Source organism: Perna viridis, chromosome 4 (genome assembly GCF_037379345.1).
Source record: "Perna viridis isolate PV_CMFRI_1.1 ecotype Kerala chromosome 4, ASM3737934v1, whole genome shotgun sequence".
NCBI classification, from domain to species: Eukaryota; Metazoa; Mollusca; class Bivalvia; order Mytilida; family Mytilidae; genus Perna; species Perna viridis.
Window position 1 is genome coordinate 34128530 of NC_142448.1, and position 12750 is coordinate 34141279.

A 12750-nucleotide genomic window follows, 5' to 3' on the forward strand; every position below is an offset into this window, starting at 1 on the left:
TGTATTTGTCACATGCTTCAACAACCATTTATCTTTGCCTTTTCGCTCGAAAGGAAGGTAATGAGGGAATTGATTCGAACGATAATTTAAACAAGTACTATCTGTAAAAAAAAAAAAAGATAGCCGACGCAGTAAAATTTTGTTCTGTTTACTTATAAGTTTCTACATTTCATTCAAATTAGCGCATTGTTTCCATACAATTTTTTCGAACGCCACTCAGTTATCAGTACTTGGCCAATCGGGAAACAGAATTTCGATTAGGAGACTTGCATTTCCATAGAAGGGCGTCCCTAAGGTCAAAAGGTAAAAAGCAAAACTAAACCGACAATAAAGGTTTGATAGGAATGACACGATTTTACCACATGTTAATCAGGCAATGTATTTATTTGATATATATTTTAAGTATTTATAATATAATTTGAGACATGCCAACTTAAGCATTTAATATTTCGCCACAAGTCCTCCTAAAACCAGGGACAATTAATGAATGTAGCTCATTAGTTGTGGCGTTTCAGATGATTATCTTAAAGAATGTGTTGGCATCACAAATTCACAAGCAAAAATTTCCATAGTCAATATAAACAAAATGATGTGTTGTATATCGCCTATTAATAGAAATAGCCCAGGTTTAACAGGAAAATATATAGAAACTGTAAACCGGGAAATTTTCTCGCCGTCTTTTTTCTCGGTTTCTGCTATAAATCTAATTTCGTGCAGTTCTAAATTTTGCGATCGTTCATCAAATTGTACTGTAATGTTCTTGGTGCGAAAATAGCGAAAATAGAACTGCCGCGAAAATTTCACGGTTTACAGTATATGAAAATATTATTACAAATAAAAATGTAGACTTGCTGAAAGTCTCTCTCTATATATTAAAGAACATATATGAAAGAAAGTGTATTGATTGGACGTATCCCACCGATAGCAAATCTACTTTTTATTACGGGAGCATGCAAGGATCTTCGCGATGGTTCCAACTTAAGCGGTTGATATCGCCATGTTATATGTTCCTTTTAACATTTCCTTCAAAATTTTGCCAAGAGGTTTTTTTCATATTTTTTTGTCATCCTGAGACAATTATCCCTATTAATCCCAGAAAAATTAATCGGCAATCCTGATTCACAGGGACAATGAGATCATACCCACCTAGTATAATACAAAATTCACACTTTAATTTGTAAATTATATTAACATATAAAGTTTAAACCTCCACATGATGGATTTTAATTCACGTGTTTACACCCATTCAATAATGTGAACATGTAGAATTGATAAAGTGATCTTTTATTTCAACACGTATGGTAAGTGTTATAGTAATAGTTAACACTTTGAGATTTGATCTCCACCAAATTAATTTAAACAAACTGAACTTTTTATGATTTTTACCTTTATTGCGTAATTTCCATTCTGGCAATTTATTCAAATTAATGAAAAGATTGAATTCCGTATATTCTCTCCTGGTGCATTTACTCCAGATAGAATTTCTTTTTCATTTAAATCCCGAATAAAAATTCCTTAATGTTGACACACTCTTTGACTTTCGTCAATAATTTCCTACAGTTGAAAAAAAGTGAGACATATCTTCTTTGTGATTTTTACCGAAATGGAAATTGCTTTCTGATATGCCCAGTATGATTTTAGTTACTTTATGTTCTTTGTTGAGTAAGTCTGTTTTCCGTGTCTGGTCTTTGTCCCTGGATTACATTCTTTTGATTACCGCTATAACCTTGGTTCCCTTGATTACTCTTTAAATGAACACGTGTTCCTTTTGATAATGATTAGTGACCTCCAATTGACATATATATAATATTTCTCTTCAAATGTGTTGACCTTTGAAACACCATACCTGTTGTCTTGCAAGAAACAGGAACTGTCAACCTTCCCGGAACACCTGTTTTAATTTGTTATTTGTTTTTTTATTTTTTTTCTTTTCAGATCAACTCTGTCTATCGACTCCAACAAGAGAACAAATCATTGTTGCATGTCCAAATAACAGAGCTGGAAAACCACATATCATCAAAGCTTGCTGTGGACAATATTTCATTTTTTATCGTTATATACCCGGATATTGTATAGCTACAGTACCAGAGTGGCGATTAAACTCATCAGCCGTAGTAGTGTTTAATAAAAATTGGAGCGGTAGAGTAAACATTCTATATAAATGCAAAGGTATATATATATATATATGACTCTTACTGATATACTATAGATGGTAATTTATGTTGATGATCTTTTCGGTGAATTTCAGTGTATCAAATATTTTGAAAAAAGTTAAAATTTCGAATAGTGTTGAAAACCTTAAATACACGAAAATGGTCTACATGAAGTATTTGAAATTTATCAATATTCAATATCATTACTTTTATCCAATTTTAGCCTGATTTTGTAAGCTTTGTTTACATTTCAGATGTTAAATCATCAAAAGCCACCAAGAAAGAGTTTGTGTATACAAGACCTACTACTTTCAAAGGTTATATTATGTCAATGATGGCTATAAGAGATTTACGACCTTAAACCGGACACACATTTTAAGTTCAAATATCACATTATACGGTTTTGCAGACATATAAAACAAACAGTCTGTCTGGTAAACATAGAAGACGATATGTCATACGTGGTACATGTATCACATACAAATACTTACAAACCGACATGTCTCATCTCCATCTTCTATTTTCAATCAAACGCGAATGACGGTTCACCGCAACACAAATATCGACAAAATCGGCAAACGTTCTATAATCTCACAAAAACGTCTCTAGTCCATCGAGTTTGTTTAAAATGCTCCAAAAGATGTATTAAACGGTGCATCTGCCAAAATGTCTATAAAATGTTTGGGTTGGAAGAAGAAAACTAATGTGACAAGGAAACCCTCACGTTAAGATCCTCCTAGACACAATACGTCTCTCTAAATCACAGCATTGCACCCAGTTTGACATTTTAATGAATTCATTTTTTTTTTTGTTTTTCTTATTCGAAAGCTACATTTTGAATCGAGAAAAAAAAACAGGTTTTGAACGTTTGTATACCAAATGATCCAAATCAATGCCAAAAGTTGTAGCGTTGATAAGAATTTTGAAACGCTGCTTACATGACAGATAATTGAGTGACCTAGCTTGACAAAAGCAACAAATTCAGTTCCTCTTAAAATCAACCTTCAACTGTGTTGTCTTCCAAGGATTGACTTCTGTGTCTTAGATCGACAAGGGATAGTATGGTGATAAAAGTGGAACTTTTTTATTAAGATGCAAACTCCACAACAACACCGTCTAGAAGGACGATATGTTTCAACCGTTCCAACCAAAGGTAAATGTTATCATATATCAAAGTTTAACACAATGCGTAGAATTATTCAAATAGTTTATTAGTGATAGTTGAATGGAAAGACGAAAAGGAATTTTCTTTTACTTCTATGTTTACCAGACAGAATGTTTGTTTTATATGTCTGCAAAACCGTATAATGTGATATTTGAACTTAAAATGTGCGTCCGGTTTAAGGTCGTAAATCTCTTATAGCCATCATTGACATAATATAACCTTTGAAAGTAGTAGGTCTTGTGCACACAACCTCTTTCTTTGTGGCTTTTGATGATTTAACATCTGAAATGTAAACAAAGCTTACAAAATCAGGCTAAAATTGGATAAAAGTAATGATATTGAATATTGATAAATTTCAAATACTTCATGTAGACCATTTTCGTGTATTTAAGGTTTTCAACACTATTCGAAATTTTAACTTTTTTTCAAAATATTTGATACACTGAAATTCACCGAAAAGATCATCTATCATCAACATAAATTACCATCTATAGTATATCAGTAATAGTCATATATATATATACCTTTGCATTTATATAGAATGTTTACTCTACCGCTCCAATTTTTATTAAACACTACTACGGCTGATGAGTTTAATCGCCACTCTGGTACTGTAGCTATACAATATCCGGGTATATAACGATAAAAAATGAAATATTGTCCACAGCAAGCTTTGATGATGTGTGGTTTTCCAGCTCTGTTATTTGGACATGCAACAATGATTTGTTCTCTTGTTGGAGTCGATAGACATAGTTGATCTGAAAAGAAAAAAAACACAAATAACAAATTAAAACAGGTGTTCCGGGAAGGTTGACAGTTCCTGTTTCTTGCAAGACAACAGGTATGGTGTTTTAAAGGTCAACACATTTGAAGAGAAAAATTATATATATGTCAATTGGAGGTCACTAATCATTATCAAAAGGAACACGTGTTCATTTAAAGAGTAATCAAGGGAACCAAGGTTATAGCGGTAATCAAAAGAATGTAATCCAGGGACAAAGACCAGACATGGAAAACAGACTAACTCAACAAAGAATATAAAGTAACTAAAATCATACATACAAAGTAACAAAAGCAAATGAGCAACTCGGACTCCACTAAAAACTGGGAGCATGGACCAGGTGCACCGGTAGGTAAGCGTCCTCTGCTTTTCTAGAAACACTCGCCGAGTTGCTCATAAAAAGTCAAGTCCGGGGTAGACAAACGAGGAACGAAAACTATGACCCGTTGAATAAATCAGTTTTCATGGTGCAGATGGATTCACCATAACGATCCACGAGTTCATGATGACGACCGTAAAACTTCTGTAGTGATGACTTCAATCTTGTAGCAACATAACCCTGTTCCATAAGCCTATTTGTTAGAGTTCTATCGCGATACAAAAAGTCTGGGTAGTTCCGACAAGCTCTGGCATAACGTATGAGTTGTGATATGAACACTCCATACGCAGGTGCTGAAGTGATGTTGCCACAGATGAAAGGAAAGTTGACAAATCTGAATGAAAAGTCATCACGTTTGTCGTAAAGTTTGGTCAATAGTTTTCCGTTACCATCGATTTCAAGTTATGGTAAAACGTTTCTGTAGCCGTAGAACTTCCAAGGAAGTCAACTTTAAACTATTGGCAGCAAATCCTCACCAATTATTCGTGTTGTATATACATTGATCGTGAATTTACAAACTGCTAAATTTAAAATCATACTTTTTTTTTTTCAAATTTTAAATTCATTTATTTTATTACATACTAGTATACAATTTGTTCTTCTCACAGGGAGAAGTCGGTGAATATATATTTGACACGGGCTCTCAATATCTGTTTAATAGCAACATAATCCTCTTTGATCAATTCCGAGATGAAGATCAAGATAGCAGACAGATAGGCATATTGTATAATTTCTAAACATTTTCATGGAATTTTATCAAGGTTGAATACAAGACTCAATGTAAAGAAATTGTCATATATAACTGAAAAAACTAACTTATTTGCTTTGTTGAAGTATAACAATGCAAACCTCTAGATTGAAAAGCGGATAACAATTAATGTTCTCAACTATCGCAGACAAAAATACAGCTAGATAGCTGTTGAAGATCTTGTTACTAGGGTATGGTAACATATAAAATGTTAAAACAAAGCAAATATTGATCAAAATAATATTTGCTACATCATTCTTAGTTGTAGTTGTTTGTTGTAGAACACTATGTAAATTATTTAATATGTAACTTACATTATATGCTTTAAAATTTCCCAGCGTATATCATGACGCTTGGAAACACCTCAAACAAATACTAAAGCTCTTCACCCACAACTTCATAAGCTTGTCTACTTATTCGATGTATCCCTGTGATCTCTGGCAAGAAGGAAGAGTTTTCGACTTCATTTGTTTGTTTTTTTTTTTAATTTATCAAACATTAATGAGAAACTCAACTGTCTTTAGATTTAACAAAGTGTCGACGTTTACCGTACTCGGGCACAAGGTCAGTACTGTCATTTTTTTTTTGTTGAGTCGTTAATGGCAAGTTTTATATTTACTTTCTTTCTGTTCCGGTTTGTTTACTTCTGAATATATGATGGCACTGTTGACATTTATCTTCAAAAGGTAAAAACGCAAAACATTTCAAAACCATAAATCGATATTTCATTTTTACTTTGTTAAAAAACACCGCCTATTAAAATTTTTAAGTGCTTTAAAATGTTAAAATAGCTTTCACATGACACCTTTATCCGTCTTTCGACACAATACAAGAACTTTTCCGCTCAAAGTATCCCTACTGCAAAAAACTAACGTGACTTATGGAACTCGTTTTCTAGAAGAAGGTTCCTTATTGTCAATATAAATTATTCGATGTTTATTTCCAGTAGACTCAATTCAATAAAACGTCATTATCCTTAAAAGTTTACTTACAGTGTAATTAAAACACCCTGAATATATATCCTAGGCACTCATGATCATATGATTACTTTTGTAGGCATCTATAATATTTAGTAGTTCCTTTCATATGTGGCAACATCCCATCAGCACCTGCGTATGGAGTGTTCATAGCTTGCCGAAACTACACAGACTTTTTGTATCGCGCTAGAATTCTAACAAATAGGCTTCTGGACCAGGTTTATGTTGCTACAAGTTTGCAGTCACATCGCTACAAAAGTTTTATGGTCGTCATCATGAACTCGTGGATCGTTACGGTGTATCCATCTGCGCCATGCAAACTGATTTGTTCAACGGGTCATAGTTTTTCTTTCCTCTTTCGTCTACCCCGGACTTGACTTTTTATGACCAACTCGGCGGGTGTTTCTAGAAAAGCAGAGGACGCTTACCCTACCGATGCACCTGGTGCATGCTCCCAGTTTTTAGTGGAGTCCTAAATGCTCATTAATGCTTTTGTTACTTTGTATGTATGATTTTTGTTATTTATGTTCTTTGTTGTGTATTTCTGTTTTCCATGTCTGGTCTTTGTCCCTGGATTACATTATTTTGATTACTGCTATAACCTTAGTTCCCTTGATTATTCTTCCAATTAAGTAAGCTAAGGCTATCCAAATACAAATATAATACATCCAAACATCTATGTTTTCATCTTTCTGTAATCTGCGGTTTTGTGAATATGCTACTTGTTTTTTTATTATTTTGTTTTATGAAATGAGAGTTTCTTGTGGATACTATTTTTGGCGATCATCTGAACCCGGTAAAACAATAGAAATCTGTAAACTAGACAATAAATCAAGTGTCTCTTGTTAACGCGGCGTTTACTTACTTTATTTAATGCAATTCTTTTTTGTCTTATTCTTTTGTGTTTTTGTCTATTTTAAACTATTGATATTTTATTTACTTCCTCATTATAAGAGCATTCAAAGGAAAAAAAGTCTAGCAGAAATCAAAAGAATGTAATCCAGGGACAAAGACTAGACATGGAAAACAGACACACACAACAAAGAACATAAAATAACCAAAATAATACATACAATGTAAAAACATATAAATAAGCAACTCGGACTCAACTAAAAACTGATGGCATGGACCAGGTGCACCGGTTGGTTAAGCGCCCTCTGCTTTTCGAGAAACACCCACCGAGTTGATCATAAAAAGTCAAGTCCAGGGTAGACGAAAGAGGACAGGAAAACTTTGGAACGTTGGATATAAGCTGTTTTAAGAATGTTAGTTTCGAATTGTCTCTCATTACATGAATGTTGACTTTACTTTCAATAAAAATGTTTAAACTTCTTTTCATTCGAGTTGGATATATCTTTAGTCTTGCCTATTCATATTTCCTTTTAAAGTCAAATCTAGAAAACGGTCAGGAAATGTGATATTTACTCAATGAATGTTTCATGTTTTGAATCTAATATCCTAACAAAAATCACACATTATATCAACTGATTCAAACTGTCGTTTTTATTTCCGTATTGTACTTTATATGAAGAATCTAGAATCTTGAAAGTTTTCGTGAATATCTCTTTTGTTGTTTACATATTAATCGTTGACTTTGTTAAAACTACACTGCATTTTTTATTATATTTTTTTCGATTTTCAGGCTATTCCATTTGTAATCATTATTTTTAAATTCTTTATAAGTATTTCATGTTAAAGAATTATAAAGGAATGAAGCAAAAATAAAAATATCCCTTGTCTGTGCATATTTTCGTTCAACAATGTGGCAAATGTGCCAGAAAACTTAAAATGAAGCTAATACTTTTTTTTTAATTTTCCACCAATTTTATCTAATGACCAGTGTTAGAAAATTATCATTTCACATGCGAGCCAAAACACCCAAAATGTGCGAGGTCCTGGCACAAATAGATCAATTGAAATGGTAACTGACATATATAAGTAATATATGCCTAGAATAATGGTAATATTGTAATATTCACACAATTAAGATATGCTCCTGTTTTGATTGTTTTTTTGGTTGCCCAGCATTGAACAGTAGCAGAATTCTGGTACAAACATTTTCAATAATCAACCAAAACACATTCATAACGATTTTTCTACTTCATTGAATTTAAAACCCTTGTTTAAAATTATACATGTCATCGTTGTGACTTCACTTTTTAATACAATAATAGGATTACACGTATTCATTATAATGGGTAACATTTTCTGTTAATAAAAGGTTACAAAGCCGGAAAGTTGTATATCAAGTCTGCATTTATTGATAAAGTTTTCATTGACATGGTTTTGAAACTATGAAACAGCTGTCTTTGATGTAAATATATAGGATCCCGAAAGACCGAATAATTTCCCGTCATATGTTTACTTCTTACCGATATACTTCCTCGTCGTTTATGTATGATATAATTACGAAAAACTTCCCCATTGTCTCCATGGTGATCCATGATTTGTAGAATTATTTCTTTTCCTCCAGAAAAAAAACGTATATTTCTTCAAAAAACAAGTACAAAATAGATTTAATGAATTGAAATACATTTTTGTACATAATAAGTTAACTCTTAACCTTTTTTTCATTTTAAGTGCACTTTTTGATATACCTATTCACAACAAAACGGCAACGTGTTTAAAAATTTAACTCATAAATGGCCATCACTACTTTAGACTCCCAGAAGTCACAAGTACCCGCCGGAGAAGGTGACAGTTTTCCACGCGACCAGTTTGAGTGTAAGTTTTTGTAAGAATCTGACAAAAAAGCAAAAATCAGAAACATGCATTTAAAAGACCAAATGATCTAACTATATAATTTTACTACAGGATGCTTTCTCTATTTGAAAAGATCATTTTTACATCACTGCATCACTGAATTTGCTCAGAATTTTTTTCAATAGAATGTAAGAAAATTCAGGTTTTGACGGAGTTATTTGCTGTTGAAATGTTCATTTCAAGTACTTTTAAATAAAATTATAACTCATTTTTCGGAAGCGATATGGAAAATCTTGTCTTGTTTCCTTGATTTTGATGAAGGAAATAGTCGAATTAAAATTTCAAAATGGTGCATGTTTTCTTACCATGTTTTACCCACTACTTGATTCTTACAGGGCCTGACACTCAATTTAGATCTAATTTAATTATGGTGCTATAAAACACAGGGGACTAGATATAAGGTAGGGAAAAGACTTTTTTGTACAATACCACACATTATCAGAAAAAGTGAAATATTTTTGTCAAATTCGGAAGATGTTTGAACAGATCGTTGCAAAATGTATGGAGGGAAAACTGCCACTCTTGGTCGATCGTTTTCTATATTCGTTTGAAACTAATTTTTTTCACAGAAGTAAATATACGTGACTAGCACGTCCCTCAAATTCAGTTTCTGTTATAAAGATGTACATGTATAAGATATACGTGTATAATCTCTAAATAATATATAGCGTAGAGCATTGTTGATTTGTTTCATAAATCCCAAGTCACTTTTATCCACCGTTTTAGTATGGAGAAAAAAAAACAAAGTGAAACTGAAAATATGCCACGGAGAAGTCAACTTAACATCTCAAACTTTTGTATATTACATACTTCAAAATTCATGAAAAAAATTTTGTTACCGGAACTTGATATCAAATGCCCATTTTTCTTTGATATTGATCCAGTGTAAACGGTAGCAACATTATGTAAAAATGTTTGTTGTTCTACCTTACACCAAAGTGTCCACTTGTATGCCATTTATGACAAACCACTTATAATACAACTTGTATTCATGCAGGCTTTTATCATTTTTAGACCCATGCAGGTCAGGGTGTCAAAATAATAGGTACACAGGGGCGCTAAGCTGGTCGTAAAAGGCGACTAAATAGTGCTCAGAACCCTAGTCGGGGGCTAGGGCGCTCTGCCCACAGAGCAACTGGGTTGTGTGCCCTAGGTGGTGGAATGGGGTACCCCCGGCGTGTTACATGCTGGGGTTGTCAGGCTATAATACGGAAAACATGACCGCAACCCATAGTGGTGCACAGTGTTGGGAAAGATGCCACGTTCCTCGCACATTAAAAAACCCTACTGTGGTATTCTCCCGGAGTAGGAACCATAGGGCTCCGCCACAGGAGGCTAAATTGCCCGTCCCTACCCACCTGTCCATATTTCCAGTGGCAATCAAAATTTGTTGCCCCCATTATCCTTGTGTCCAATCCCATTTTTCATTTCATCATCATTTCATGTTCATTTTATCATCCATTCATGTTCATCGCCTGAATATAGCTGAAATATTGCTGCTCGAGCGTTAAACCCCAAGAAACAAAGAAACAAACATCATTTTAGAACAGCAAAAAGGACGTCATTGTATATAGGTCGACCAAGTCGATATACATTGAAAATTTAATATGAGACATATATAACCTTTAAATCATATCATGAGGTCACTTCACCAGGACACATTACGTCAGGGACAATATGTTTTTGATTATTTATTGTGTATAAATAACGAATTTTTTTATATTAACAGAGCAAGGAAGTATTTGGTATTAAACTGGCCCTACACGCATTTTTTCAAGCAATAATCAAATCATGGGTAACCTTAAAATAGATTCAATAGTACAATTAAACAATTAAAAGATCTGAGACTACTGTAAGCAAATAATTCCTGCTGTCGATGGTAGTTCACTCGTTCTTTAGCCGACGATTTAATTATGATTTATTTTTTTAGTTGACACAACAGTTTTTAAATTTTATTCTTTCCGTGGTTCTTAAGAGATCCAGTCTCGTATGAATATAACAAATCGCCTAGGAGAGGAACACAGTTAGTGCCCATTGGAATGCCAACTTGTTGAAAAATAGCTCCTCCAAATGAGACAAATATGTTATCATTGAGTAAATCAAGCATATCGCAAACCTACTTTTCTGCGTAGCACACTTTGCCTTTCTGCGATGTTTTAGAAACTTATGTGGATTTGTAACCAAGAAAAACATAATTTTTTGAAGCAGCAAAAGATTTACGAATATTGTTTGTTTGTTTGTTTGTTGGGGTTTAACGTCCGAGCAGCAATATTTCAGCTATATTCAGACAATGAACATGAAATGGATGATAAAATGAACATGAAATGAAAAAAAAGGATGGGTCACAAGGATAATAGGGTCGACAAATTTTGATTGCCACTGGAAAAAGGGGGGATGGGTAAGGTCGGGCAATTTAGCCTCCTGTGGCGGAGCGCAAAGGTTCCTACTCCTATCGAATACCACAGCAGGGTTCCTTAACGTGCGAGGAACGTGGCATCTTTCCCAACACGGCGCACCACTATGGTTTGCGGTCAGGTTCTCCGTATTATAGCCTGACAACCCCAGCATGTAACACCCCAGGGGTACCCCATTCCACCACCTGGGGCACACATCCCAGTTGCTCTGTGGGCAGAGCGCCTAGCCCCCGGCTAGGTTTCTGAGCACTATTTGGTCGCCTTTTACGACAGGCTTAGCGCTGCTGCAGGCCTATTCTTTTAACACCCGGACCTGCACGGGGTCTTTCAAACGAGACTTCAATTTATCATGTGGTAACGTAGTGTAAAGAGTTGAGAAGTCAAAAGTTTGAAGAGAACTTATTTCCGAACATATGAGGGGCTTTAGGTTTTGAAGTAAATCTTCAATCTTTTTAAGTATCCACCTGTGATTAATGTCACTACGAAAGTAGGTGGTATTGCAATAAGCTTGTTGTCCATCCTTCACTGCGGACAACATATATGTAAGATGAATTGACATCATCTTCGTAGAGCAATATTGAGATCCTGCAATATACCTTTCTTTATATGGATTCTTACGAAGTTTAGGAATCAAATACAAGTAAGGTAAGTTCTCACATTTTATTTCAATATGTCGACATGAAGGACTTGTGGTTGTTTAGGATTTCATCTCTATCAAAAGTAGTACGTTTGTATATGGCATTACCTGGAATGTTACTATCAATGCCCAATTCCTAAATAAAGCAACTGATATAATGCGCTTTACAAACAAATACAATGTTGTTTGATGCTTTGTCCGTAGGGAAGATAACATATTTCTCATGTGGGGAGGAAAGGTATTCGATTGACTTACGAACTTTGTATACAGACTTGGGTCTTTATTGACAAATTTCTTGAGATTATCAATACGATTCCGTACCAATAAGGGCTCAATTTCTGGTTCTTGGTCCTTTTCTCTCTTTATTCGTGATCTAGCATAATCTTCCAATCGCCATCCAATTGTTTTGAAATTTAGTTTCCAATTGAGGAGCCATCATTCTCTAAATTTTGGACCATGAGAAACTACCTTATGTAGGAGTTCATTCTCAATGATATTCAAATCTCCAGTGATGTCATGACCAGAAGGACTGTAATTAAAGAGAGAAGAAGTACAGTCACATGTCAAAGGGGATTTTAAATATTTCTCAATATTTAGATTCTGCAATGTCTTTCTATGGTTAAAATTTTACTACTTATTGTCTTAGTGTAGCTGTAAGAGACAATAAGCACAGATTGTTCTATGCTGGAATTTTGGAAACTACCTTTTTACGATGAGCAATATTGCTGATGTT

At 34.0% G+C, this 12750-nt stretch overlaps 1 protein-coding gene across 3 annotated transcripts in view; it reads left to right on the top strand.

Annotated features, from left to right (window-relative positions):
* The window catches only part of LOC148619851 (alpha-tectorin-like), a 42417-nt gene that overhangs the window by 7691 nt on the left and 21976 nt on the right, over nucleotides 1-12750 (top strand). Inside the window, exon 1 of one of the 3 annotated variants that reach the window (XM_088580196.1) lies at nucleotides 3531-4159. The exons of the other annotated variants lie outside the window; for them this stretch is intronic. The gene's annotated coding sequence lies outside the window, so the exon portion shown is untranslated. Of the gene's footprint in view, nucleotides 1-3530; nucleotides 4160-12750 lie in introns of those variants that run through there. 3 annotated transcript variants of the gene reach the window in all.